Source organism: Triticum dicoccoides, chromosome 1B, assembly GCF_002162155.2.
Source record: "Triticum dicoccoides isolate Atlit2015 ecotype Zavitan chromosome 1B, WEW_v2.0, whole genome shotgun sequence".
Classification (NCBI taxonomy): domain Eukaryota; kingdom Viridiplantae; phylum Streptophyta; class Magnoliopsida; order Poales; family Poaceae; genus Triticum; species Triticum dicoccoides.
The window spans coordinates 125572225-125580074 of record NC_041381.1 but is presented as its reverse complement, the minus strand read 5'-3'; positions in this window follow the sequence as shown (position 1 = coordinate 125580074).

Here is a 7850-nt window from a genome sequence, read left to right as displayed (position 1 = left end):
GCGCTCCTATTTATATCAGGATATGAGCCAGAATTAAGCAAGAATTTTGGCGAGTATTCCATGCAGTCAACGTTCATTATCACATGCGAGAACCCTCGAAGAGAACCAAATGTGTTGAAGATTGCTTTATCACATTTTAAAAATATAATAAGAGTGCAGACGCTCCTCCATCCGATTCCTAATAGTAGTATAGTACATACCTCTATAGACTATAGTGGTAGTACTAGTACTAGTAAACTTTGCGCTTGGCTGTTCGCCTCTTCGGGAAGTCGAATAATAATAGTACTAGTATAGTGTATGCTTCTGGCAATCTGACACCGAATTAACTGTTGCACGTCCACCGCCTGAGCGAGGGAGAGCTTGCATTAGTCAAAAGTTTCCCCTTGTCCTATGAGCCACCGCGCGCAAGCTTCTCCCGTCCTGCAAGCTTCTCCATGTTCGGCAAGTTGACGGGACAAAACAAAGTAATGCTAGTCCATACTGCCTTCTCTCCGGTTAATATGGCTTAATTTCAAACGAGATAAATACATTGTTTGTCACTGTATATTTGTAAAAATATGGTCAGTGGACTTCATAATACGCTCATTGCGCTCAATATATACATTTTCTGGTGTTTATACGGTCACTAGCTCACCCTGGTGAGTATGTGTGTGTATGCACGTGTAGGTTGAGCACTTGAGTGTGACCGTGTGTGTTCCGTCATGTGCTCGGACATGCATGCATTAGGGCGTCGCGCGCGTTTTTGCGTCCATGTGTACGTGTGACTGTTGCATACACATAGGGGGATTACGTGTAGGGGCCACTAAGGAGCAGTCAAATCACACAGTAAGTTAGTCGGAAGAAGCAACCATCATTTCACTCTTCAATGACACGTACACAATATAAAATGGTTGATATGGGGAGAAAAAGAAAACCACTATATATACACTAGCAGGAGCTTAAGCTACAAGCCTGCTTGCTTGGGTTGCTCTCTTCACAAGCATAGAACGACGGTGGCCACACCGCTGGTCACATATCCGGCCTGATCCTGCAGCTGGTGGGAAGGGAACAATGTTCTGCGTGGACGCGGTATACATCAACGAGGGAGAAAACCTAGAGTCGGCGTGTCCCAATGGGGGGTCACCGCGGTATTGGCCGATGCCGCGTCCCAACCGCCCTTCTAGCTACATCCCGACGTCCCAGGTAGTCCATCTTCCTTTTGGAGACGGCTTGCTCCATTGTCGCAGTCCCCACGTAGCTCCATCTCCATGTCGATCTTTCTTTACTTCTACCGGCTTCTACTTGTGATGAGTTTATGTCTCATGAACTAGTGCCAGTACTATTATTCTAATCACACTTCTTCAATATCTTTGCCATCAAGGATGCTCAGCTCAATTTTAGTGGAACTGCACAAAAGCATTGTATGATCCAAGGATGCCAGCCGTCTTTCATTCGACAGGTTCTACCTGGCCAGGAAATAAAATCCTACTTAGGGTTTAGGTTTTAAGTCGTAGTGACCCCATTAGTAGTTTTTCTTTCGTACACGCTCTCACAACTTGTGTCTTTAGTTGTGAAGTAAATATTGGCTATGATTTGTGAATCATTGAGATGCATCAGCATGCATGTTAGTTTTCCTTTGTATTTGATGGAATGTTGTAACGGGGAAACCTTGGTGTAGGAATGGAAATGGAATGGAAAGTTTCCATTTTTCCGAAGAAAAAATGGAAACGGAGAGAAACCAACGTTTCATTTCGTTTGATCGCACCATCGAGCAAAACCAACGTCTAAATCACGTCTGTCGCGTTCGTGTCTCACCCGCCTCCACGGCTCGACCCCACACGGTCGCTTGGCATGCCACTCACTGCAGACCGAGTATACGATAACTTTCCCGCCTGCTTGTCAATGGATCGTACCATGGAGTACTAGCACTACTAGAAGAGATTGACGAGTTGGGGGAAGACAGCTAGCTGTAGCATGGACTCCCAAGAACTTTTTACATGCATCCTCTCACTTTTTACGTTGGGGGAAGACGAGCGGACGCGACCTCTCACTTTTTACGTTGTCGCCGTCGGTGATGGAGGAAGCCAATGCACACCATCCTCTCGGAGCCGGCACTGGCGCGGATGAAGGTCCTCCGCGCCCTTGTTCGCTGCCGTCATGTGGGAAGATCCTGCCCGCCCGCCTAAGCGACATCTCGCCCACCTGAGGTATAACTTCTTGTACTGGTCCAGCTCCCCAGGTCGCTGCATGTGGGTTTTCTTCTATGCGACTACTCCCCAGCTCCCCATGTATAGTAGCTAGGGTTTGTTGGCTGGTCCAACATCACCTACTATTCTTATTGACAATTGAGATGTCGTTGTTAATCTTGTAAAACAAAGTAACAACATAGTATATCCCTTTCTTATATTTTTGGAAACAGCGATGCGTATGTCCATACCCGGGCATGTCTTCCTCAATTTTTGTGGAACTGCACAAAATTGGATGGCCATTGTTGTTCTGCCTCACTGTCCTCTGTCACGTGGTTCTTCCTTCCCCGAGCTAGATTACTGAGAAGAAACATACCACAGTGAGGATTTGTCGAACTTCATAGGTGCCTCACCTAAACTTGATGCCAAATGGATGATGCATCACCACGATGACCTATCGATGCTCATGGTTGCGCCTCATGGTTGCGTCGGCTGGTGAAGCTGATCGATTTTCAATGAAAAACAAGTTGTCTTCCATCAGAGCTCTTTGCTTGTTACCCACAAAGATGATATGTTTCTTAAGTTCACCTTGGTTGCATTGGAGACGCAGTTGTCTTTCACGTTGGTGCAATTTTATCACACAATCAGCTATGAACCAAATGTTTCCTCGAAGAAGGATCGGCGTTGGTACTAAGAGCATAAGTTTTGTATTGATTTCTAAGCCTTCTCACAACTTTGTCTCTAGCTCCCCTGTAATTTTATTTGTCCAGCTATTAACTTTGATTAAAAAATGGTGTGGACTAAAAACCCTAATGGACGTAGTACCCCTCCATTTTTATTTACTCCGCATATTAGATTTGACTGAAGTCAAACTTTGTAAAGTTTGACCAAGTTTAGGCCGAACACAACAGACCATAATTATTAGAGAGGGCAAATTGTACATACTCTCAAACCTTTCCGATAATTGAAATTAAAATTCTTTATTTGTACACACTCTCACACGTTTCCGATAATTTGGCGCATGTGTGGTTGTTCACTTAAGGGAGGTAGTGTACCGCACGTGAAGGACAGGAAGTGCGACCAGGACGCGTGGATCGTTAGATCATCGGAAGTACTCCCTCCGTTCCTAAATATTTGTCTTTCAAGAGGTTTGGACTGCCACATACGGATGTATATAGACATATTTTACAGTGTAGATTCACTCATTTTGCTCCGTATGTAGTCATTTGTTGAAATCTCTAGAAAGACAAATATTTAGGAATAGAGGGAGAAGTAGTTTTCCTCACTGGTACGTTAAATAAAGAGTTTCGTTTCATAATTACACAATTTAAAACAATTTTTATGGAGAGAATAAGAAAACCACTCCACTATATATTACTCGTATACACGAGTACTATATAGATGCAACTTCATTGACTTAGTGCAACTGCCTTTGGGTTTGTGACAGGTGGGCCCAAAATGTGGCTGGCCCACCTGTCATACAGCCAAAAGCAGGTATAACTAAGGCACCGGAGCTCAGTTCGTACTACAGTATATATATAAGCTGGAGCCTCAACGCTTGTTTGCTAGGGTTTCCACTCTCCACACTCCCTCCGCACTACATATATATATACATGCTAGAGGCTCAACGTTCCTTTGCTAGGATTTTCTATATTCACTGTCTCTCACCCTCTCTTCACCAGATCTAAACAAGACTGCGTTGGCCTCTTGTCTCTCTCTCCCCCCTCACAGCTGGTGAAGGAGGCGTCCGGATCCCGTCGCACCAAGAAGGGGAGGAGGTGCAGCGTTCACTCTATCTCCTACGGTGAGGGACGCAATCCACTACTGGTTGTGCTATTCTCTTTCACCCAGCGCCTGTGCTGGTGGGCCACCGACCCCTTCTTCCTCGCTTCCGTACGTAGTGTGGGAAGATCCGGCCTCCCGCCGCACGCCTCGCCACATCCCGACGACCCTAAGGTATAAGTTTCTTTGAAACCATCATTGATCTAGCTGCATGTGGATCTTTTTTGATCTGTATTCGAATCTAGATCTTGGTTCAAAGAGGAAAGAAGGGTGCGGTCAGGTGGAGCATGAATCTAGGACGTGGTTCAATGAGGAAAGGAGGGACGGAAAGTAGTATAGAATGGCTATCCAGCCGCTTTGTTGGTCGAAAAGGGAAAAAGGGGATAACCCAGTACACACATCTGTAAGGAACCGATCTCTTTGTTGAAAAGGGAAAGAAGCTGGGGCATCGGGTAGTTTGTGCAGGACTAGCTTTGCTGCCCTCACATAGGAAAAAGGTTCAAAGAGAACAAATATGGGACCAACGCAGATATGCTGCTTGGCTACATACTCTGCATCACCCATTTATATGTGTGGACGCACATGGTGCTGGCAAGTCCCATGTCCCATATCCCATACAACTATTTTGATGTTGTTAATCTAAGAATGCCGCCGGAAAATTGAAGCAATGCCATTGTTAAAAGTAAATTACATTTTTAACGACTGTTGTTTTAAGAGAATGTCTCTGCTAATATGAATCAATGCAACCATTTTAGAAATGCTACTATCCTACTTTGTTTTCCATCAAGATAAGTTAGATGCTTCTTTCTATCACCATTTCTTTCATCCTCCTTTATTGGAAAGTAATTGTTTCGTTTTTTGCCTCTGTTAAAACAGGGGTATCTATTCAACTTGTTGCTATTGTGACATTTTGCTTCGCTACGCGAAACACTTTGCCTGATTTCACTGCAACTACACAAAACGAGATTGGATTTCCTATTCGTGTTGGTAGATTCGTATTTCATCTTGGTCGTCTCATGAAAGGTCAGTACAGGTCTTCATTCACATGGTTGTATAGTGTGCTTTGAGATGTTGTGCTACTTGTATTGGTATTGTTTTAAATAAATGTTGAATTGAAGTTATTGTATTGCTGTCATTTCCCATTAAGTAGTGAAAAAAAATGGGACCAACCCAGACATGATGTTTGTTGCTTTGTTACAACAAACTCGATGGAAGCACATATTGTTGTTGTGCCCACTCTCCCCTGGAACTGTTTATGCTTTTCGTTAATCTAATGCCGCTGGTAAAATTAAGCAATGCCACTCTCAGAATTAGCTATTGAATCTTATTTCAAAACTGCAACACTTGTTAGGGATTGGCGGGATTACCATTTTTGAAGCGGCATGTATCATCTTCCTTTATTAGCCAGTAATTGATTCCTTTTTTGCCTTTGTTTAAACAGGGATATCTATTCAACTTGTTGCTATTGCGACATTTTGCTTTGCTACGCGAAAAACTTTTGTTTTAAGATTGTTTTGTACAGTTCAACTTGAATGTCACACCGGCGACTTTGCTTAATTTTGGAGGAACTGCACAAAAGGAGATCGAGATTTCATATATGTGTTGGGATATGTTTCCAGTCTTCCTCGCGAGCTGTTTAAAATCTTGGTCAAGAAATGTCAGTACCAACTTTCATCCACATGATGCTGCAGTGTGCTTTGAGATGTTCTACTACTTGTATTGGTACTTTTTTGGATAAGTATTGAATTGAAGCTATTGAACTGTTGTCTTTTACCATTAGGCGAGCAAAAATTGTTCCAACCCAGACATGATGCTTGTTTCTTTGCTACAACGAAACTCTGCATCACCCCCTTTATAAGTAGATGGAAGCACATGCTATTGTTGTGCCCACTCTCCCCTGGAATTGTTTATGCTTTTTGTTAATCTAATGTCGCTGGTAAAATTAAGCAATGCCACTGTCAGAATTAATTGACTACTGAATCTTAGTTCAAAACTGCAACACTTGTTAGGGATTGGCGGGATTACCATTTTTGTGGCCGCATGTTTCATCCTCCTTTATTGGCCAGCAATTGATTCCTTTTTTTCCTCTGTTAAAATGAATCAGTCGCATTGTTTTACAAATGGTACTATCCTGCTTTGTAGTTCTTTCTACATGTTTAACCAAGGTATTGTTAAGATAATGTCTCTGTTAAAATGAATCAGTCGTATTGTTTTAGGAATGGTACTTTTAAGCTTTGTCGTTCTTTATACATGTTGAAACAAGGCATTGTTAAGATAATGTCTCAGTCAATATGAATGAATCACGCTGATGGAGAATTGCTACTCTCCTGCTTTGTTTCCCATTAAGATAAGGTAGATCAGTAGATGCTTTTCTTCTGGGAGTACAAGACATCAACCATTATTTCTCAGTAATTGTTTCCCTCATACCTATTGTTGCTTAAATGTATCAAAATTAAAGCTCAGTTTTATTCCGACTTCGATTTTATTTGAACTGCACAAAAGGAGCCAATGTGTCCAAGGCAAACTGCTGCATTACTGGGTCCAGTTGGTCGTTCCACTTTGCAGAAAGAAGCAGTCATTGTTTGCGCTACATTATAGAAGGAATGACCGAGAAGCTTTACAGAGTATTAGTAGACGCTGGTGACATGACTAGTCTGCAGAGAGCATAGGCAACTCTACAACACGTGGAGTGCACTGGGCAAAAAGTGCCCAAACAAGTACAAGAAGCCATGACGGGACCCCATGATCATAGACATTACATATTTTGAATGGGAAAAGCTTGTCAAAGTTTAATCATTGATGTTAGCAAGAAGACATTAGTTTAATATATTTTAATCGGAAAACCTTGTCAAAATTTGCTCATTGATGTTAGCCACAAGACATGCATTTGATATTTTTGAGTGGGACACCCTTTGCTGTGAGCAAAGTCGATCATTTTATCCTATTCATGTGTTAAGTTTAGAAGTAAATAGTTACTCTACTGAGATATTACTGTGTTAAGAGTTTGTTCTGAATATTGTCTATGTAATGCCAGGCCTTGTGCAATATATATTGGAATTGGAAAACCTTGTCAAAATTTGCTCATTGATGTTAGCCAGAAGACATGCATTTGATAATTTTGAGTGGGACGCCCTTTGCTGTGAGCAACGTTGATGGTTTTTTCCTATTCCTGTGTTTAGTTTAGAAGTAAATAGTTACTCTACTGAGATATTCCTGTGTCAAGAGTTTGTTCTGAATATTTTCTATGTAATGCCAGGCCTTGTATTTGATTGCAACGTTGAGCTTGGAATGTTGTGGCATGCGGCAGCACGAGCTGTTCACCGTGCCTCCTGAGAATAATGCTTCGTATAGTTTTGCAAGTCGATCTAGTGCCAGTGATTTTCTTTTTAAGAAGATCATCCTCTTCTATTGTTTCCGTGCTTAAGAACTTCATCGTCTTATGTTTCATTCCTAGCCTATACGACAAGTCGGGTAGGTTATACGTGAAACCATATGATCTTCCTACCAACTCATCATCTTAGGGCGTGATTGGATCGTCGTTTTCCGACCAAAACCGTTTGTAAAACTGATGCTTGTAAATAAAAGCAGATGGTCTCGGGTGAAGCGCTTGGTTGGTCGATTTCGACTAGTAAAATATACACTGGTCTCTCAAATTACACGTGTAACCCTCCGGTTTTACTTAAAGACCTCGGGCCCTCGGTTTCACTACGCCTGTATTTTACGCGTTGTTTCCGATGACGAGTAAATTACACTTGTATCTTAATACATGTGTGAAATAAACCAGAGCTCCCAAGCGCGGCCTTACCATTTCATGCCGTCTCAGTCTATCGAAGGTGCTCATAGGTGTCCAACGATCCTGGCTTCCTGAATGAGCAGCGGGCGCTGTATCAGACCATCTGTAGG